Here is a 24,465-nt window from a genome sequence, read left to right on the forward strand (position 1 = left end):
ACCACACTGGGAACACCGTGCACATTTCCTGTCTCCACATCGATGGGACCAACCACACCAGGAACTCCATGCACAGTTCCTGTCCCCCTACCCCTGGGACCGAACACACCGTGAACACCGTGCATAGTTCCAGTCTCCATACGCCTTGGACCGACCACACTGGGAACACCATGCACAGTTCCTGCTTCCATATCCCTGGGATTGACCACACCAGGAACGCCGTGCTCAGTTCCTGTCTCCCTACCCCTGGAAACGAACGCACAGGGAACACCATGCACAGTTCCTGTCTCCATACGCGTGGGAACGACCACACCGGGAACACCGTGCACAGTTCCTGTCTCCATAACCCTGGTACCGACCACACCGGGGACACGATGCACAGTTACTATCTCCACAACGCTGTTACCGTGCACAATTACTGTGTCTATACCCCTGGATCTGACCACACCGCAAACACCATGCACAGTTTCTGGCTCCACACCCCTGGGACCGACATCAACGGGAGAACCGTGCACAATTCCTGACTCCGTATGCCTGGGACCGACCACACCGGGAACATAGTACACAATCCTGTCTCCATACCCCTAGGACCGATGACATCAGGAACACCGAGCACAGATCCTGTCTCCATAACCCTGGGACCAACCACACCGGGGACACCATGCACAGTTCCTATCTCCACAACACAGTTACCGACCACACCGGGAACACTGTGCACAGTTCCTCTCTCCATATGCCTGGGTCCAACCACACCAGGACCACCGTGCACAATTACTGTCTCCAAATGCCGGGAATCAACCACACCGGCAACACCGTGCACAGTTCCTGTCTCCACACCCCTGGGAATTACCAGACCGGGAACACTGTGCACAGTTCTTGCCTCCATACCCTGGGACCGACCACACCGCCAACACCGTACACAGTTCCTGTCTCCACACCCCTGGGACTGACCACACCGGGAACAACGTGCACACTTCCTGTCTCCATAACCCTGGGACCGACCACACCGGGGACACCATGCATAATTCCTATCTCCACGACCCTGTTACCGACCACACCGGGAACACCGTGCATATTTCCTGTCTCAATATCCCTGGGACCGACCACACCAGGAACACCATGCACATTTCCTGTCCCCCTACCCCTGGGACCGAACAGACTGTAAACACCGTGCACAGTTCCTGTCTCCATACCCCTGGGACCAACCACACCGGGAACACCATGCACAGTTCCTGCTTCCATATCCCTGGGATTGACCACACCAGAAGCGCCGTTCACAGTTCCTGTCTCCCTACCCCTGGAAACGAATGCACAGGGAACACCGTGCACAGTTCCTGTATCCATTCGCGTGGGACCGACCACACCGGGAATACCATGCACAGTTCCTGTCTCTATACACCTGGCACCGACCTCACCTGGAACTCCATGCACAGTTCCAATCTCCATATCTATGGGACAGACCACACCGGGAACAATGTGCACAGTTCCTGTCTCCATACCCATGGATCCGACCACACTGGGAACACCGTTCCCAGTTCCTGTCTCCATAACCCTGGGACCGACCACACCGGGAACACCGTGCACAGTTCCTGTCTCAATATGCCTGGGACCAACCACACCAGGAACACCATGCACAGTTCCTGTCTCCATATGCCTGGGACCAACCACACCGGGAACACCGTGCACAGTTCCTGTATCCATACGCCTGGGACGGACCACTCCGGGAATACCGTGCACAGTTCCTTTCTCTATACCCCTGGCACCGACCACACCGGGGACACCATGCATAATTCCTGTCTCCATAACCCTGGGACCGACCACACCGGGAACACCGTGCACAGTTCCTGTCTCAATATGCCTGGGACCAACCACACCAGGAACACCATGCACAGTTCCTGTCTCCATATGCCTGGGACCAACCACACCGGGAACACCGTGTACAGTTCCTGTATCCATACGCCTGGGACGGACCTCTCCGGGAATACCGTGCACAGTTCCTTTCTCTATACCCCTGGCACCGACCACACCGGGAACACCATGCATAGTTCCAATCTCCATATCCCTGGGACAGACCACATCGGGAACAACGTGCAGAGTTCCAGTCTCCATATCCATGAGACCGACCACACCGGGAATACCGTGCATATTTCCTGTCTCCATACCCCTGGGACCGACCACACTGGGATCACCGTGCACATTTCCTGTCTCCACACCCCTGGGAGCGACCACACCGGGAAAACAGTTCATAGATCCTGTGTCTATACCCATTGGATTGACCACACCGGTTATACCATGCACAGTTTCTTTCCATAACCATGAGACCGACCACACCAGGAATACCGTGCACAGTTCCTGTCTCTATACCTCTGGCACCGACCAGACGGGAACACCATGCACAGTTCCAATCACGATATCTCTGGGACAGACCACACCGGGAACACCGTGCACAGTTCCTGTATCCACACCCCTGGGACAGACCACGCTGGGAACAACCTGCACAGTTCCTGTCTCCATACCCCTGGGAACGACCACTCCGGGAACACCGTGCACTGTTCCTGTCCATACCCCTGAGACCGAACACACCAGGAACACCGTGCACAGTTCCTGTCTCCATATGTCTGGGACCAAACACACCGTGAACACCGTGCACAGTTCCTGCCTCCACTCCCCTGGGACCGAGCACACTGGAAATACTGTCCACAGTTCCTGTCTCCACTTCCCTGGGAACAACCACACAGGCAACACCGTGTACAGTTCCTGTCCCCCTACCCCTGGGACCAAACACACCGTGAACACCGTGCATAGTTCCAGTCTCCATACGCCTTGGACCGACCACACTGGGAACACCATGCACAGTTCCTGCTTCCATATCCCTGGGATTGACCACACCAGGAACGCCGTGCTCAATTCCTGTCTCCCTACCCCTGGAAACGAACGCACAGGGAACACCATGCACAGTTCCTGTCTCCATACGCGTGGGAACGACCACACCGGGAACACCGTGCACAGTTCCTGTCTCCCTAACCCTGGTACCGACCACACCGGGGACACGATGCACAGTTACTATCTCCACAACGCTGTTACCGTGCACAATTACTGTGTCTATACCCCTGGGTCTGACCACACCGCAAACACCATGCACAGTTTCTGGCTCCACACCCCTGGGACCGACATCAACGGGAGAACCGTGCACAATTCCTGACTCCGTATGCCTGGGACCGACCACACCGGGAACATAGTACACAATCCTGTCTCCATACCCCTAGGACCGATGACATCGGGAACACCGAGCACCTTTGCTGTCTCCATATCCCAGGGACCAACCTCACCACGAACACCGTACACAGTTTCTGGCTCCAAACCCCTGGGACCAACCACAAAGATAGAACTGTGCACAGTTCCCGTCTCCATATCCCTGGGACCGACCACACCAGGAACACCGTGCACAGATCCTGTCTCCATAAACCTGGGACCAACCACACCGGGGTCACCATGCACAGTTCCTATCTCCGCAACACTGTTACCGACCACACCGGGAACACCGTGCACAGTTCCTCTCTCCATATGCCTAGGACCAACCGCACCAGGACTACCGTGCACAATTCCTGTCTTCAAATGCCGGGAATCAACCACACCGGCAACACCGTGCACAGTTCCTGTCTCCACACCCCTGGGACTGACCAGACCGGGAACACTGTGCACAGTTCTTGCCTCCATACCCTGGGTCCGGCCACACCGCCAACACCGTACACAGTTCCTGTCTCCACACCCCTGGGACTGACCACACCGGGAACAACCTGCACACTTCCTGTCTCCATAACCCTGGGACCGACCACACCGGGGACACCATGCATAATTCCTGTCTCCATAACCCTGGGACCGACCACACCGGGAACACCGTGCACAGTTCCTGTCTCAATATGCCTGGGACCAACCACACCAGGAACACCATGCACAGTTCCTGTCTCCATATGCCTGGGACCAACCACACCGGGAACACCGTGCACAGTTCCTGTATCCATACGCCTGGGACGGACCACTCCGGGAATACCGTGCACAGTTCCTTTCTCTATACCCCTGGCACCGACCACACCGGGAACACCATGCATAGTTCCAATCTCCATATCCCTGGGACAGACCACATCGGGAACAACGTGCAGAGTTCCAGTCTCCATATCCATGAGACCGACCACACCGGGAATACCGTGCATATTTCCTGTCTCCATACCCCTGGGACCGATCACACTGGGATCACCGTGCACATTTCCTGTCTCCACACCCCTGGGAGCGACCACACCGGGAACACAGTTCATAGATCCTGTGTCTATACCCATTGGATTGACCACACCGGTTATACCATGCACAGTTTCTTTCCATAACCATGAGACCGACCACACCGGGAATACCGTGCACAGTTCCTGTCTCTATACCTCTGGCACCGACCAGACGGGAACACCATGCACAGTTCCAATCACGATATCTCTTGGACAGACCACACCGGGAACACCGTGCACAGTTCCTGTATCCACACCCCTGGGACAGACCACGCTGGGAACAACCTGCACAGTTCCTGTCTCCATACCCCTGGGAACGACCACTCCGGGAACACCGTGCACTGTTCCTGTCCATACCCCTGAGACCGAACACACCAGGAACACCGTGCACAGTTCCTGTCTCCATATGTCTGGGACCAAACACACCGTGAACACCGTGCACAGTTCCTGCCTCCACTCCCCTGGGACCGAGCACACTGGAAATACTGTCCACAGTTCCTGTCTCCACTTCCCTGGGAACAACCACACAGGCAACACCGTGTACAGTTCCTCTATCCATACGCCTGGGGCCGACCACACCGGGAATACCGTGCACGGTTCCTGTCTCTATACCCCTGGCACCGACCACACCGGGAACACCATGAACAGTTCCAATCTCCATATCCCTGGGACAGACCACACCGGGAACACCGTGCATATTTCCTGTCTCCATATCCCTGGGACCGACCACACTGGGAACACCGTGCACATTTCCTGTCTCCACATCGATGGGACCAACCACACCAGGAACTCCATGCACAGTTCCTGTCCCCCTACCCCTGGGACCGAACACACCGTGAACACCGTGCATAGTTCCAGTCTCCATACGCCTTGGACCGACCACACTGGGAACACCATGCACAGTTCCTGCTTCCATATCCCTGGGATTGACCACACCAGGAACGCCGTGCTCAGTTCCTGTCTCCCTACCCCTGGAAACGAACGCACAGGGAACACCATGCACAGTTCCTGTCTCCATACGCGTGGGAACGACCACACCGGGAACACTGTGCACAGTTCCTGTCTCCATAACCCTGGTACCGACCACACCGGGGACACGATGCACAGTTACTATCTCCACAACGCTGTTACCGTGCACAATTACTGTGTCTATACCCCTGGATCTGACCACACCGCAAACACCATGCACAGTTTCTGGCTCCACACCCCTGGGACCGACATCAACGGGAGAACCGTGCACAATTCCTGACTCCGTATGCCTGGGACCGACCACACCGGGAACATAGTACACAATCCTGTCTCCATACCCCTAGGACCGATGACATCAGGAACACCGAGCACAGATCCTGTCTCCATAACCCTGGGACCAACCACACCGGGGACACCATGCACAGTTCCTATCTCCACAACACAGTTACCGACCACACCGGGAACACTGTGCACAGTTCCTCTCTCCATATGCCTGGGTCCATCCACACCAGGACCACCGTGCACAATTCCTGTCTCCAAATGCCGGGAATCAACCACACCGGCAACACCGTGCACAGTTCCTGTCTCCACACCCCTGGGAATTACCAGACCGGGAACACTGTGCACAGTTCTTGCCTCCATACCCTGGGACCGACCACACCGCCAACACCGTACACAGTTCCTGTCTCCACACCCCTGGGACTGACCACACCGGGAACAACGTGCACACTTCCTGTCTCCATAACCCTGGGACCGACCACACCGGGGACACCATGCATAATTCCTATCTCCACGACCCTGTTACCGACCACACCGGGAACACCGTGCATATTTCCTGTCTCAATATCCCTGGGACCGACCACACCAGGAACACCATGCACATTTCCTGTCCCCCTACCCCTGGGACCGAACAGACTGTAAACACCGTGCATGGTTCCAGTCTCCATACGCCTTGGACCGACCACACCAGGAATACCGTGCACAGTTCCTGTCTCCATACCCCTGGGACCAACCACACCGGGAACACCATGCACAGTTCCTGCTTCCATATCCCTGGGATTGACCACACCAGAAGCGCCGTTCACAGTTCCTGTCTCCCTACCCCTGGAAACGAATGCACAGGGAACACCGTGCACAGTTCCTGTATCCACTCGCGTGGGACCGACCACACCGGGAATACCATGCACAGTTCCTGTCTCTATACACCTGGCACCGACCTCACCTGGAACTCCATGCACAGTTCCAATCTCCATATCTATGGGACAGACCACACCGGGAACAATGTGCACAGTTCCTGTCTCCATACCCATGGATCCGACCACACTGGGAACACCGTTCCCAGTTCCTGTCTCCATAACCCTGGGACCGACCACACCGGGAACACCGTGCACAGTTCCTGTCTCAATATGCCTGGGACCAACCACACCAGGAACACCATGCACAGTTCCTGTCTCCATATGCCTGGGACCAACCACACCGGGAACACCGTGCACAGTTCCTGTATCCATACGCCTGGGACGGACCACTCCGGGAATACCGTGCACAGTTCCTTTCTCTATACCCCTGGCACCGACCACACCGGGGACACCATGCATAATTCCTGTCTCCATAACCCTGGGACCGACCACACCGGGAACACCGTGCACAGTTCCTGTCTCAATATGCCTGGGACCAACCACACCAGGAACACCATGCACAGTTCCTGTCTCCATATGCCTGGGACCAACCACACCGGGAACACCGTGCACAGTTCCTGTATCCATACGCCTGGGACGGACCACTCCGGGAATACCGTGCACAGTTCCTTTCTCTATACCCCTGGCACCGACCACACCGGGAACACCATGCATAGTTCCAATCTCCATATCCCTGGGACAGACCACATCGGGAACAACGTGCAGAGTTCCAGTCTCCATATCCATGAGACCGACCACACCGGGAATACCGTGCATATTTCCTGTCTCCATACCCCTGGGACCGACCACACTGGGATCACCGTGCACATTTCCTGTCTCCACACCCCTGGGAGCGACCACACCGGGAACACAGTTCATAGATCCTGTGTCTATACCCATTGGATTGACCACACCGGTTATACCATGCACAGTTTCTTTCCATAACCATGAGACCGACCACACCAGGAATACCGTGCACAGTTCCTGTCTCTATACCTCTGGCACCGACCAGACGGGAACACCATGCACAGTTCCAATCACGATATCTCTGGGACAGACCACACCGGGAACACCGTGCACAGTTCCTGTATCCACACCCCTGGGACAGACCACGCTGGGAACAACCTGCACAGTTCCTGTCTCCATACCCCTGGGAACGACCACTCCGGGAACACCGTGCACTGTTCCTGTCCATACCCCTGAGACCGAACACACCAGGAACACCGTGCACAGTTCCTGTCTCCATATGTCTGGGACCAAACACACCGTGAACACCGTGCACAGTTCCTGCCTCCACTCCCCTGGGACCGAGCACACTGGAAATACTGTCCACAGTTCCTGTCTCCACTTCCCTGGGAACAACCACACAGGCAACACCGTGTACAGTTCCTGTCCCCCTACCCCTGGGACCGAACACACCGTGAACACCGTGCATAGTTCCAGTCTCCATACGCCTTGGACCGACCACACTGGGAACACCATGCACAGTTCCTGCTTCCATATCCCTGGGATTGACCACACCAGGAACGCCGTGCTCAGTTACTGTCTCCCTACCCCTGGAAACGAACGCACAGGGAACACCATGCACAGTTCCTGTCTCCATACGCGTGGGAACGACCACACCGGGAACACCGTGCACAGTTCCTGTCTCCCTAACCCTGGTACCGACCACACCGGGGACACGATGCACAGTTACTATCTCCACAACGCTGTTACCGTGCACAATTACTGTGTCTATACCCCTGGGTCTGACCACACCGCAAACACCATGCACAGTTTCTGGCTCCACACCCCTGGGACCGACATCAACGGGAGAGCCGTGCACAATTCCTGACTCCGTATGCCTGGGACCGACCACACCGGGAACATAGTACACAATCCTGTCTCCATACCCCTAGAACCGATGACATCGGGAACACCGAGCACCTTTGCTGTCTCCATATCCCAGGGACCAACCTCACCGCGAACACCGTACACAGTTTCTGGCTCCAAACCCCTGGGACCAACCACAAAGATAGAACTGTGCACAGTTCCCGTCTCCATATCCCTGGGACCGACCACACCAGGAACACCGTGCACAGATCCTGTCTCCATAAACCTGGGACCAACCACACCGGGGTCACCATGCACAGTTCCTATCTCCACAACACTGTTACCGACCACACCGGGAACACCGTGCACAGTTCCTCTCTCCATATGCCTAGGACCAACCGCACCAGGACTACCGTGCACAATTCCTGTCTTCAAATGCCGGGAATCAACCACACCGGCAACACCGTGCACAGTTCCTGTCTCCACACCCCTGGGACTGACCAGACCGGGAACACTGTGCACAGTTCTTGCCTCCATACCCTGGGTCCGGCCACACCGCCAACACCGTACACAGTTCCTGTCTCCACACCCCTGGGACTGACCACACCGGGAACAACGTGCACACTTCCTGTCTCCATAACCCTGGGACCGACCACACCGGGGACACCATGCATAATTCCTGTCTCCATAACCCTGGGACCGACCACACCGGGAACACCGTGCACAGTTCCTGTCTCAATATGCCTGGGACCAACCACACCAGGAACACCATGCACAGTTCCTGTCTCCATATGCCTGGGACCAACCACACCGGGAACACCGTGCACAGTTCCTGTATCCATACGCCTGGGACGGACCACTCCGGGAATACCGTGCACAGTTCCTTTCTCTATACCCCTGGCACCGACCACACCGGGAACACCATGCATAGTTCCAATCTCCATATCCCTGGGACAGACCACATCGGGAACAACGTGCAGAGTTCCAGTCTCCATATCCATGAGACCGACCACACCGGGAATACCGTGCATATTTCCTGTCTCCATACCCCTGGGACCGACCACACTGGGATCACCGTGCACATTTCCTGTCTCCACACCCCTGGGAGCGACCACACCGGGAACACAGTTCATAGATCCTGTGTCTATACCCATTGGATTGACCACACCGGTTATACCATGCACAGTTTCTTTCCATAACCATGAGACCGACCACACCGGGAATACCGTGCACAGTTCCTGTCTCTATACCTCTGGCACCGACCAGACGGGAACACCATGCACAGTTCCAATCACGATATCTCTTGGACAGACCACACCGGGAACACCGTGCACAGTTCCTGTATCCACACCCCTGGGACAGACCACGCTGGGAACAACCTGCACAGTTCCTGTCTCCATACCCCTGGGAACGACCACTCCGGGAACACCGTGCACTGTTCCTGTCCATACCCCTGAGACCGAACACACCAGGAACACCGTGCACAGTTCCTGTCTCCATATGTCTGGGACCAAACACACCGTGAACACCGTGCACAGTTCCTGCCTCCACTCCCCTGGGACCGAGCACACTGGAAATACTGTCCACAGTTCCTGTCTCCACTTCCCTGGGAACAACCACACAGGCAACACCGTGTACAGTTCCTGTATCCATACGCCTGGGGCCGACCACACCGGGAATACCGTGTACGGTTCCTGTCTCTATACCCCTGGTACCGACCACACCGGGAACACCATGAACAGTTCCAATCTCCATATCCCTGGGACAGACCACACCGGGAACACCGTGCATATTTCCTGTCTCCATATCCCTGGGACCGACCACACTGGGAACACCGTGCACATTTCCTGTCTCCACATCGATGGGACCAACCACACCAGGAACTCCATGCACAGTTCCTGTCCCCCTACCCCTGGGACCGAACACACCGTGAACACCGTGCATAGTTCCAGTCTCCATACGCCTTGGACCGACCACACTGGGAACACCATGCACAGTTCCTGCTTCCATATCCCTGGGATTGACCACACCAGGAACGCCGTGCTCAGTTCCTGTCTCCCTACCCCTGGAAACGAACGCACAGGGAACACCGTGCACAGTTCCTGTCTCCATAACCCTGGTACCGACCACACCGGGGACACGATGCACAGTTACTATCTCCACAACGCTGTTACCGTGCACAATTACTGTGTCTATACCCCTGGATCTGACCACACCGCAAACACCATGCACAGTTTCTGGCTCCACACCCCTGGGACCGACATCAACGGGAGAACCGTGCACAATTCCTGACTCCGTATGCCTGGGACCGACCACACCGGGAACATAGTACACAATCCTGTCTCCATACCCCTAGGACCGATGACATCAGGAACACCGAGCACAGATCCTGTCTCCATAACCCTGGGACCAACCACACCGGGGACACCATGCACAGTTCCTATCTCCACAACACAGTTACCGACCACACCGGGAACACTGTGCACAGTTCCTCTCTCCATATGCCTGGGTCCAACCACACCAGGACCACCGTGCACAATTCCTGTCTCCAAATGCCGGGAATCAACCACACCGGCAACACCGTGCACAGTTCCTGTCTCCACACCCCTGGGAATTACCAGACCGGGAACACTGTGCACAGTTCTTGCCTCCATACCCTGGGACCGACCACACCGCCAACACCGTACACAGTTCCTGTCTCCACACCCCTGGGACTGACCACACCGGGAACAACGTGCACACTTCCTGTCTCCATAACCCTGGGACCGACCACACCGGGGACACCATGCATAATTCCTATCTCCACGACCCTGTTACCGACCACACCGGGAACACCGTGCATATTTCCTGTCTCAATATCCCTGGGACCGACCACACCAGGAGCACCATGCACATTTCCTGTCCCCCTACCCCTGGGACCGAACAGACTGTAAACACCGTGCATGGTTCCAGTCTCCATACGCCTTGGACCGACCACACCAGGAATACCGTGCACAGTTCCTGTCTCCATACCCCTGGGACCAACCACACCGGGAACACCATGCACAGTTCCTGCTTCCATATCCCTGGGATTGACCACACCAGAAGCGCCGTTCACAGTTCCTGTCTCCCTACCCCTGGAAACGAATGCACAGGGAACACCGTGCACAGTTCCTGTATCCATTCGCGTGGGACCGACCACACCGGGAATACCATGCACAGTTCCTGTCTCTATACACCTGGCACCGACCTCACCTGGAACTCCATGCACAGTTCCAATCTCCATATCTATGGGACAGACCACACCGGGAACAATGTGCACAGTTCCTGTCTCCATACCCATGGATCCGACCACACTGGGAACACCGTTCCCAGTTCCTGTCTCCATAACCCTGGGACCGACCACACCGGGAACACCGTGCACAGTTCCTGTCTCAATATGCCTGGGACCAACCACACCAGGAACACCATGCACAGTTCCTGTCTCCATATGCCTGGGACCAACCACACCGGGAACACCGTGCACAGTTCCTGTATCCATACGCCTGGGACGGACCACTCCGGGAATACCGTGCACAGTTCCTTTCTCTATACCCCTGGCACCGACCACACCGGGGACACCATGCATAATTCCTGTCTCCATAACCCTGGGACCGACCACACCGGGAACACCGTGCACAGTTCCTGTCTCAATATGCCTGGGACCAACCACACCAGGAACACCATGCACAGTTCCTGTCTCCATATGCCTGGGACCAACCACACCGGGAACACCGTGCACAGTTCCTGTATCCATACGCCTGGGACGGACCACTCCGGGAATACCGTGCACAGTTCCTTTCTCTATACCCCTGGCACCGACCACACCGGGAACACCATGCATAGTTCCAATCTCCATATCCCTGGGACAGACCACATCGGGAACAACGTGCAGAGTTCCAGTCTCCATATCCATGAGACCGACCACACCGGGAATACCGTGCATATTTCCTGTCTCCATACCCCTGGGACTGACCACACTGGGATCACCGTGCACATTTCCTGTCTCCACACCCCTGGGAGCGACCACACCGGGAACACAGTTCATAGATCCTGTGTCTATACCCATTGGATTGACCACACCGGTTATACCATGCACAGTTTCTTTCCCTAACCATGAGACCGACCACACCAGGAATACCGTGCACAGTTCCTGTCTCTATACCTCTGGCACCGACCAGACGGGAACACCATGCACAGTTCCAATCACGATATCTCTGGGACAGACCACACCGGGAACACCGTGCACAGTTCCTGTATCCACACCCCTGGGACAGACCACGCTGGGAACAACCTGCACAGTTCCTGTCTCCATACCCCTGGGAACGACCACTCCGGGAACACCGTGCACTGTTCCTGTCCATACCCCTGAGACCGAACACACCAGGAACACCGTGCACAGTTCCTGTCTCCATATGTCTGGGACCAAACACACCGTGAACACCGTGCACAGTTCCTGCCTCCACTCCCCTGGGACCGAGCACACTGGAAATACTGTCCACAGTTCCTGTCTCCACTTCCCTGGGAACAACCACACAGGCAACACCGTGTACAGTTCCTGTCCCCCTACCCCTGGGACCGAACACACCGTGAACACCGTGCATAGTTCCAGTCTCCATACGCCTTGGACCGACCACACTGGGAACACCATGCACAGTTCCTGCTTCCATATCCCTGGGATTGACCACACCAGGAACGCCGTGCTCAGTTCCTGTCTCCCTACCCCTGGAAATGAACGCACAGGGAACACCATGCACAGTTCCTGTCTCAATACGCGTGGGAACGACCACACCGGGAACACCGTGCACAGTTCCTGTCTCCCTAACCCTGGTACCGACCACACCGGGGACACGATGCACAGTTACTATCTCCACAACGCTGTTACCGTGCACAATTACTGTGTCTATACCCCTGGGTCTGACCACACCGCAAACACCATGCACAGTTTCTGGCTCCACACCCCTGGGACCGACATCAACGGGAGAACCGTGCACAATTCCTGACTCCGTATGCCTGGGACCGACCACACCGGGAACATAGTACACAATCCTGTCTCCATACCCCTAGGACCGATGACATCGGGAACACCGAGCACCTTTGCTGTCTCCATATCCCAGGGACCAACCTCACCGCGAACACCGTACACAGTTTCTGGCTCCAAACCCCTGGGACCAACCACAAAGATAGAACTGTGCACAGTTCCCGTCTCCATATCCCTGGGACCGACCACACCAGGAACACCGTGCACAGATCCTGTCTCCATAAACCTGGGACCAACCACACCGGGGTCACCATGCACAGTTCCTATCTCCACAACACTGTTACCGACCACACCGGGAACACCGTGCACAGTTCCTCTCTCCATATGCCTAGGACCAACCGCACCAGGACTACCGTGCACAATTCCTGTCTTCAAATGCCGGGAATCAACCACACCGGCAACACCGTGCACAGTTCCTGTCTCCACACCCCTGGGACTGACCAGACCGAGAACACTGTGCACAGTTCTTGCCTCCATACCCTGGGTCCGGCCACACCGCCAACACCGTACACAGTTCCTGTCTCCACACCCCTGGGACTGACCACACCGGGAACAACGTGCACACTTCCTGTCTCCATAACCCTGGGACCGACCACACCGGGGACACCATGCATAATTCCTGTCTCCATAACCCTGGGACCGACCACACCGGGAACACCGTGCACAGTTCCTGTCTCAATATGCCTGGGACCAACCACACCAGGAACACCATGCACAGTTCCTGTCTCCATATGCCTGGGACCAACCACACCGGGAACACCGTGCACAGTTCCTGTATCCATACGCCTGGGACGGACCACTCCGGGAATACCGTGCACAGTTCCTTTCTCTATACCCCTGGCACCGACCACACCGGGAACACCATGCATAGTTCCAATCTCCATATCCCTGGGACAGACCACATCGGGAACAACGTGCAGAGTTCCAGTCTCCATATCCATGAGACCGACCACACCGGGAATACCGTGCATATTTCCTGTCTCCATACCCCTGGGACCGACCACACTGGGATCACCGTGCACATTTCCTGTCTCCACACCCCTGGGAGCGACCACACCGGGAACACAGTTCATAGATCCTGTATCTATACCCATTGGATTGACCACACCAGTTATACCATGCACAGTTTCTTTCCATAACCATGAGACCGACCACACCGGGAATACCGTGCACAGTTCCTGTCTCTATACCTCTGGCACCGACCAGACGGGAACACCATGCACAGTTCCAATCACGATATCTCTTGGACAGACCACACCGGGAACACCGTGCACAGTTCCTGTATCCACACCCCTGGGACAGACCACGCTGGGAACAACCTGCACAGTTCCTGTCTCCATACCCCTGGGAACGACCACTCCGGGAACACCGTGCACTGTTCCTGTCCATACCCCTGAGACCGAACACACCAGGAACACCGTGCACAGTTCCTGTCTCCATATGTCTGGGACCAAACACACCGTGAACACCGTGCACAGTTCCTGCCTCCACTCCCCTGGGACCGAGCACACTGGAAATACTGTCCACAGTTCCTGTCTCCACTTCCCTGGGAACAACCACACAGGCAACACCGTGTACAGTTCCTGTATCCATACGCCTGGGGCCGACCACACCGGGAATACCGTGCACGGTTCCTGTCTCTATACCCCTGGCACCGACCACACCGGGAACACCATGAACAGTTCCAATCTCCATATCCCTGGGACAGACCACACCGGGAACACCGTGCATATTTCCTGTCTCCATATCCCTGGGACCGACCACACTGGGAACACCGTGCACATTTCCTGTCTCCACATCGATGGGACCAACCACACCAGGAACTCCATGCACAGTTCCTGTCCCCCTACCCCTGGGACCGAACACACCGTGAACACCGTGCATAGTTCCAGTCTCCATACGCCTTGGACCGACCACACTGGGAACACCATGCACAGTTCCTGCTTCCATATCCCTGGGATTGACCACACCAGGAACGCCGTGCTCAGTTCCTGTCTCCCTACCCCTGGAAACGAACGCACAGGGAACACCATGCACAGTTCCTGTCTCCATACGCGTGGGAACGACCACACCGGGAACACTGTGCACAGTTCCTGTCTCCATAACCCTGGTACCGACCACACCGGGGACACGATGCACAGTTACTATCTCCACAACGCTGTTACCGTGCACAATTACTGTGTCTATACCCCTGGATCTGACCACACCGCAAACACCATGCACAGTTTCTGGCTCCACACCCCTGGGACCGACATCAACGGGAGAACCGTGCACAATTCCTGACTCCGTATGCCTGGGACCGACCACACCGGGAACATAGTACACAATCCTGTCTCCATACCCCTAGGACCGATGACATCAGGAACACCGAGCACAGATCCTGTCTCCATAACCCTGGGACCAACCACACCGGGGACACCATGCACAGTTCCTATCTCCACAACACAGTTACCGACCACACCGGGAACACTGTGCACAGTTCCTCTCTCCATATGCCTGGGTCCAACCACACCAGGACCACCGTGCACAATTCCTGTCTCCAAATGCCGGGAATCAACCACACCGGCAACACCGTGCACAGTTCCTGTCTCCACACCCCTGGGAATTACCAGACCGGGAACACTGTGCACAGTTCTTGCCTCCATACCCTGGGACCGACCACACCGCCAACACCGTACACAGTTCCTGTCTCCACACCCCTGGGACTGACCACACCGGGAACAACGTGCACACTTCCTGTCTCCATAACCCTGGGACCGACCACACCGGGGACACCATGCATAATTCCTATCTCCACGACCCTGTTACCGACCACACCGGGAACACCGTGCATATTTCCTGTCTCAATATCCCTGGGACCGACCACACCAGGAACACCATGCACATTTCCTGTCCCCCTACCCCTGGGACCGAACAGACTGTAAACACCGTGCATGGTTCCAGTCTCCATACGCCTTGGACCGACCACACCAGGAATACCGTGCACAGTTCCTGTCTCCATACCCCTGGGACCAACCACACCGGGAACACCATGCACAGTTCCTGCTTCCATATCCCTGGGATTGACCACACCAGAAGCGCCGTTCACAGTTCCTGTCTCCCTACCCCTGGAAACGAATGCACAGGGAACACCGTGCACAGTTCCTGTATCCATTCGCGTGGGACCGACCACACCGGGAATACCATGCACAGTTCCTGTCTCTATACACCTGGCACCGACCTCACCTGGAACTCCATGCACAGTTCCAATCTCCATATCTATGGGACAGACCACACCGGGAACAATGTGCACAGTTCCTGTCTCCATACCCATGGATCCGACCACACTGGGAACACCGTTCCCAGTTCCTGTCTCCATAACCCTGGGACCGACCACACCGGGAACACCGTGCACAGTTCCTGTCTCAATATGCCTGGGACCAACCACACCAGGAACACCATGCACAGTTCCTGTCTCCATATGCCTGGGACCAACCACACCGGGAACACCGTGCACAGTTCCTGTATCCATACGCCTGGGACGGACCACTCCGGGAATACCGTGCACAGTTCCTTTCTCTATACCCCTGGCACCGACCACACCGGGGACACCATGCATAATTCCTGTCTCCATAACCCTGGGACCGACCACACCGGGAACACCGTGCACAGTTCCTGTCTCAATATGCCTGGGACCAACCACACCAGGAACACCATGCACAGTTCCTGTCTCCATATGCCTGGGACCAACCACACCGGGAACACCGTGCACAGTTCCTGTATCCATACGCCTGGGACGGACCACTCCGGGAATACCGTGCACAGTTCCTTTCTCTATACCCCTGGCACCGACCACACCGGGAACACCATGCATATTTCCAATCTCCATATCCCTGGGACAGACCACATCGGGAACAACGTGCAGAGTTCCAGTCTCCATATCCATGAGACCGACCACACCGGGAATACCGTGCATATTTCCTGTCTCCATACCCCTGGGACCGACCACACTGGGATCACCGTGCACATTTCCTGTCTCCACACCCCTGGGAGCGACCACACCGGGAACACAGTTCATAGATCCTGTGTCTATACCCATTGGATTGACCACACCGGTTATACCATGCACAGTTTCTTTCCATAACCATGAGACCGACCACACCAGGAATACCGTGCACAGTTCCTGTCTCTATACCTCTGGCACCGACCAGACGGGAACACCATGCACAGTTCCAATCACGATATCTCTGGGACAGACCACACCGGGAACACCGTGCACAGTTCCTGTATCCACACCCCTGGGACAGACCACGCTGGGAACAACCTGCACAGTTCCTGTCTCCATACCCCTGGGAACGACCACTCCGGGAACACCGTGCACTGTTCCTGTCCATACCCCTGAGACCGAACACACCAGGAACACCGTGCACAGTTCCTGTCTCCATATGTCTGGGACCAAACACACCGTGAACACCGTGCACAGTTCCTGCCTCCACTCCCCTGGGACCGAGCACACTGGAAATACTGTCCACAGTTCCTGTCTCCACTTCCCTGGGAACAACCACACAGGCAACACCGTGTACAGTTCCTGTCCCCCTACCCCTGGGACCGAACACACCGTGAACACCGTGCATAGTTCCAGTCTCCATACGCCTTGGACCGACCACACTGGGAACACCATGCACAGTTCCTGCTTCCATATCCCTGGGATTGACCACACCAGGAACGCCGTGCTCAGTTACTGTCTCCCTACCCCTGGAAACGAACGCACAGGGAACACCATGCACAGTTCCTGTCTCCATACGCGTGGGAACGACCACACCGGGAACACCGTGCACAGTTCCTGTCTCCCTAACCCTGGTACCGACCACACCGGGGACACGATGCACAGTTACTATCTCCACAACGCTGTTACCGTGCACAATTACTGTGTCTATACCCCTGGGTCTGACCACACCGCAAACACCATGCACAGTTTCTGGCTCCACACCCCTGGGACCGACATCAACGGGAGAACCGTGCACAATTCCTGACTCCGTATGCCTGGGACCGACCACACCGGGAACATAGTACACAATCCTGTCTCCATACCCCTAGGACCGATGACATCGGGAACACCGAGCACCTTTGCTGTCTCCATATCCCAGGGACCAACCTCACCGCGAACACCGTACACAGTTTCTGGCTCCAAACCCCTGGGACCAACCACAAAGATAGAACTGTGCACAGTTCCCGTCTCCATATCCCTGGGACCGACCACACCAGGAACACCGTGCACAGATCCTGTCTCCATAAACCTGGGACCAACCACACCGGGGTCACCATGCACAGTTCCTATCTCCACAACACTGTTACCGACCACACCGGGAACACCGTGCACAGTTCCTCTCTCCATATGCCTAGGACCAACCGCACCAGGACTACCGTGCACAATTCCTGTCTTCAAATGCCGGGAATCAACCACACCGGCAACACCGTGCACAGTTCCTGTCTCCACACCCCTGGGACTGACCAGACCGGGAACACTGTGCACAGTTCTTGCCTCCATACCCTGGGTCCGGCCACACCGCCAACACCGTACACAGTTCCTGTCTCCACACCCCTGGGACTGACCACACCGGGAACAACGTGCACACTTCCTGTCTCCATAACCCTGGGACCGACCACACCGGGGACACCATGCATAATTCCTGTCTCCATAACCCTGGGACCGACCACACCGGGAACACCGTGCACAGTTCCTGTCTCAATATGCCTGGGACCAACCACACCAGGAACACCATGCACAGTTCCTGTCTCCATATGCCTGGGACCAACCACACCGGGAACACCGTGCACAGTTCCTGTATCCATACGCCTGGGACGGACCACTCCGGGAATACCGTGCACAGTTCCTTTCTCTATACCCCTGGCACCGACCACACCGGGAACACCATGCATAGTTCCAATCTCCATATCCCTGGGACAGACCACATCGGGAACAACGTGCAGAGTTCCAGTCTCCATATCCATGAGACCGACCACACCGGGAATACCGTGCATATTTCCTGTCTCCATACCCCTGGGACCGACCACACTGGGATCACCGTGCACATTTCCTGTCTCCACACCCCTGGGAGCGACCACATTGGGAACACAGTTCATAGATCCTGTGTCTATACCCATTGGATTGACCACACCGGTTATACCATGCACAGTTTCTTTCCATAACCATGAGACCGACCACACCGGGAATACCGTGCACAGTTCCTGTCTCTATACCTCTGGCACCGACCAGACGGGAACACCATGCACAGTTCCAATCACGATATCTCTTGGACAGACCACACCGGGAACACCGTGCACAGTTCCTGTATCCACACCCCTGGGACAGACCACGCTGGGAACAACCTGCACAGTTCCTGTCTCCATACCCCTGGGAACGACCACTCCGGGAACACCGTGCACTGTTCCTGTCCATACCCCTGAGACCGAACACACCAGGAACACCGTGCACAGTTCCTGTCTCCATATGTCTGGGACCAAACACACCGTGAACACCGTGCACAGTTCCTGCCTCCACTCCCCTGGGACCGAGCACACTGGAAATACTGTCCACAGTTCCTGTCTCCACTTCCCTGGGAACAACCACACAGGCAACACCGTGTACAGTTCCTGTATCCATACGCCTGGGGCCGACCACACCGGGAATACCGTGTACGGTTCCTGTCTCTATACCCCTGGTACCGACCACACCGGGAACACCATGAACAGTTCCAATCTCCATATCCCTGGGACAGACCACACCGGGAACACCGTGCATATTTCCTGTCTCCATATCCCTGGGACCGACCACACTGGGAACACCGTGCACATTTCCTGTCTCCACATCGATGGGACCAACCACACCAGGAACTCCATGCACAGTTCCTGTCCCCCTACCCCTGGGACCGAACACACCGTGAACACCGTGCATAGTTCCAGTCTCCATACGCCTTGGACCGACCACACTGGGAACACCATGCACAGTTCCTGCTTCCATATCCCTGGGATTGACCACACCAGGAACGCCGTGCTCAGTTCCTGTCTCCCTACCCCTGGAAACGAACGCACAGGGAACACCGTGCACAGTTCCTGTCTCCATAACCCTGGTACCGACCACACCGGGGACACGATGCACAGTTACTATCTCCACAACGCTGTTACCGTGCACAATTACTGTGTCTATACCCCTGGATCTGACCACACCGCAAACACCATGCACAGTTTCTGGCTCCACACCCCTGGGACCGACATCAACGGGAGAACCGTGCACAATTCCTGACTCCGTATGCCTGGGACCGACCACACCGGGAACATAGTACACAATCCTGTCTCCATACCCCTAGGACCGATGACATCAGGAACACCGAGCACAGATCCTGTCTCCATAACCCTGGGACCAACCACACCGGGGAAACCATGCACAGTTCCTATCTCCACAACACAGTTACCGACCACACCGGGAACACTGTGCACAGTTCCTCTCTCCATATGCCTGGGTCCAACCACACCAGGACCACCGTGCACAATTCCTGTCTCCAAATGCCGGGAATCAACCACACCGGCAACACCGTGCACAGTTCCTGTCTCCACACCCCTGGGAATTACCAGACCGGGAACACTGTGCACAGTTCTTGCCTCCATACCCTGGGACCGACCACACCGCCAACACCGTACACAGTTCCTGTCTCCACACCCCTGGGACTGACCACACCGGGAACAACGTGCACACTTCCTGTCTCCATAACCCTGGGACCGACCACACCGGGGACACCATGCATAATTCCTATCTCCACGACCCTGTTACCGACCACACCGGGAACACCGTGCATATTTCCTGTCTCAATATCCCTGGGACCGACCACACCAGGAGCACCATGCACATTTCCTGTCCCCCTACCCCTGGGACCGAACAGACTGTAAACACCGTGCATGGTTCCAGTCTCCATACGCCTTGGACCGACCACACCAGGAATACCGTGCACAGTTCCTGTCTCCATACCCCTGGGACCAACCACACCGGGAACACCATGCACAGTTCCTGCTTCCATATCCCTGGGATTGACCACACCAGAAGCGCCGTTCACAGTTCCTGTCTCCCTACCCCTGGAAACGAATGCACAGGGAACACCGTGCACAGTTCCTGTATCCATTCGCGTGGGACCGACCACACCGGGAATACCATGCACAGTTCCTGTCTCTATACACCTGGCACCGACCTCACCTGGAACTCCATGCACAGTTCCAATCACCATATCTATGGGACAGACCACACCGGGAACAATGTGCACAGTTCCTGTCTCCATACCCATGGATCCGACCACACTGGGAACACCGTTCCCAGTTCCTGTCTCCATAACCCTGGGACCGACCACACCGGGAACACCGTGCACAGTTCCTGTCTCAATATGCCTGGGACCAACCACACCAGGAACACCATGCACAGTTCCTGTCTCCATATGCCTGGGACCAACCACACCGGGAACACCGTGCACAGTTCCTGTATCCATACGCCTGGGACGGACCACTCCGGGAATACCGTGCACAGTTCCTTTCTCTATACCCCTGGCACCGACCACACCGGGGACACCATGCATAATTCCTGTCTCCATAACCCTGGGACCGACCACACCGGGAACACCGTGCACAGTTCCTGTCTCAATATGCCTGGGACCAACCACACCAGGAACACCATGCACAGTTCCTGTCTCCATATGCCTGGGACCAACCACACCGGGAACACCGTGCACAGTTCCTGTATCCATACGCCTGGGACGGACCACTCCGGGAATACCGTGCACAGTTCCTTTCTCTATACCCCTGGCACCGACCACACCGGGAACACCATGCATAGTTCCAATCTCCATATCCCTGGGACAGACCACATCGGGAACAACGTGCAGAGTTCCAGTCTCCATATCCATGAGACCGACCACACCGGGAATACCGTGCATATTTCCTGTCTCCATACCCCTGGGACTGACCACACTGGGATCACCGTGCACATTTCCTGTCTCCACACCCCTGGGAGCGACCACACCGGGAACACAGTTCATAGATCCTGTGTCTATACCCATTGGATTGACCACACCGGTTATACCATGCACAGTTTCTTTCCATAACCATGAGACCGACCACACCAGGAATACCGTGCACAGTTCCTGTCTCTATACCTCTGGCACCGACCAGACGGGAACACCATGCACAGTTCCAATCACGATATCTCTGGGACAGACCACACCGGGAACACCGTGCACAGTTCCTGTATCCACACCCCTGGGACAGACCACGCTGGGAACAACCTGCACAGTTCCTGTCTCCATACCCCTGGGAACGACCACTCCGGGAACACCGTGCACTGTTCCTGTCCATACCCCTGAGACCGAACACACCAGGAACACCGTGCACAGTTCCTGTCTCCATATGTCTGGGACCAAACACACCGTGAACACCGTGCACAGTTCCTGCCTCCACTCCCCTGGGACCGAGCACACTGGAAATACTGTCCACAGTTCCTGTCTCCACTTCCCTGGGAACAACCACACAGGCAACACCGTGTACAGTTCCTGTCCCCCTACCCCTGGGACCGAACACACCGTGAACACCGTGCATAGTTCCAGTCTCCATACGCCTTGGACCGACCACACTGGGAACACCATGCACAGTTCCTGCTTCCATATCCCTGGGATTGACCACACCAGGAACGCCGTGCTCAGTTCCTGTCTCCCTACCCCTGGAAACGAACGCACAGGGAACACCATGCACAGTTCCTGTCTCCATACGCGTGGGAACGACCACACCGGGAACACCGTGCACAGTTCCTGTCTCCCTAACCCTGGTACCGACCACACCGGGGTCACGATGCACAGTTACTATCTCCACAACGCTGTTACCGTGCACAATTACTGTGTCTATACCCCTGGGTCTGACCACACCACAAACACCATGCACAGTTTCTGGCTCCACACCCCTGGGACCGACATCAACGGGAGAACCGTGCACAATTCCTGACTCCGTATGCCTGGGACCGACCACACCGGGAACATAGTACACAATCCTGTCTCCATACCCCTAGGACCGATGACATCGGGAACACCGAGCACCTTTGCTGTCTCCATATCCCAGGGACCAACCTCACCGCGAACACCGTACACAGTTTCTGGCTCCAAACCCCTGGGACCAACCACAAAGATAGAACTGTGCACAGTTCCCGTCTCCATATCCCTGGGACCGACCACACCAGGAACACCGTGCACAGATCCTGTCTCCATAAACCTGGGACCAACCACACCGGGGTCACCATGCACAGTTCCTATCTCCACAACACTGTTACCGACCACACCGGGAACACCGTGCACAGTTCATCTCTCCATATGCCTAGGACCAACCGCACCAGGACTACCGTGCACAATTCCTGTCTTCAAATGCCGGGAATCAACCACACCGGCAACACCGTGCACAGTTCCTGTCTCCACACCCCTGGGACTGACCAGACCGGGAACACTGTGCACAGTTCTTGCCTCCATACCCTGGGTCCGGCCACACCGCCAACACCGTACACAGTTCCTGTCTCCACACCCCTGGGACTGACCACACCGGGAACAACGTGCACACTTCCTGTCTCCATAACCCTGGGACCGACCACACCGGGGACACCATGCATAATTCCTGTCTCCATAACCCTGGGACCGACCACACCGGGAACACCGTGCACAGTTCCTGTCTCAATATGCCTGGGACCAACCACACCAGGAACACCATGCACAGTTCCTGTCTCCATATGCCTGGGACCAACCACACCGGGAACACCGTGCACAGTTCCTGTATCCATACGCCTGGGACGGACCACTCCGGGAATACCGTGCACAGTTCCTTTCTCTATACCCCTGGCACCGACCACACCGGGAACACCATGCATAGTTCCAATCTCCATATCCCTGGGACAGACCACATCGGGAACAACGTGCAGAGTTCCAGTCTCCATATCCATGAGACCGACCACACCGGGAATACCGTGCATATTTCCTGTCTCCATACCCCTGGGACCGACCACACTGGGATCACCGTGCACATTTCCTGTCTCCACACCCCTGGGAGCGACCACACCGGGAACACAGTTCATAGATCCTGTGTCTATACCCATTGGATTGACCACACCAGTTATACCATGCACAGT

General features: G+C 56.3%; 1 protein-coding gene across 1 annotated transcript in view; it reads right to left on the reverse strand.

The window, feature by feature from the left end:
• LOC138765512 (ciliated left-right organizer metallopeptidase) overlaps positions 1-24,465 on the reverse strand; it is a 136,621-nt gene that overhangs the window by 61,962 nt on the left and 50,194 nt on the right. The gene's annotated exons all lie outside the window — the stretch shown is intronic.

Source organism: Narcine bancroftii, chromosome 5 (genome assembly GCF_036971445.1).
Source record: "Narcine bancroftii isolate sNarBan1 chromosome 5, sNarBan1.hap1, whole genome shotgun sequence".
In the NCBI taxonomy this organism is placed as follows: domain Eukaryota; kingdom Metazoa; phylum Chordata; class Chondrichthyes; order Torpediniformes; family Narcinidae; genus Narcine; species Narcine bancroftii.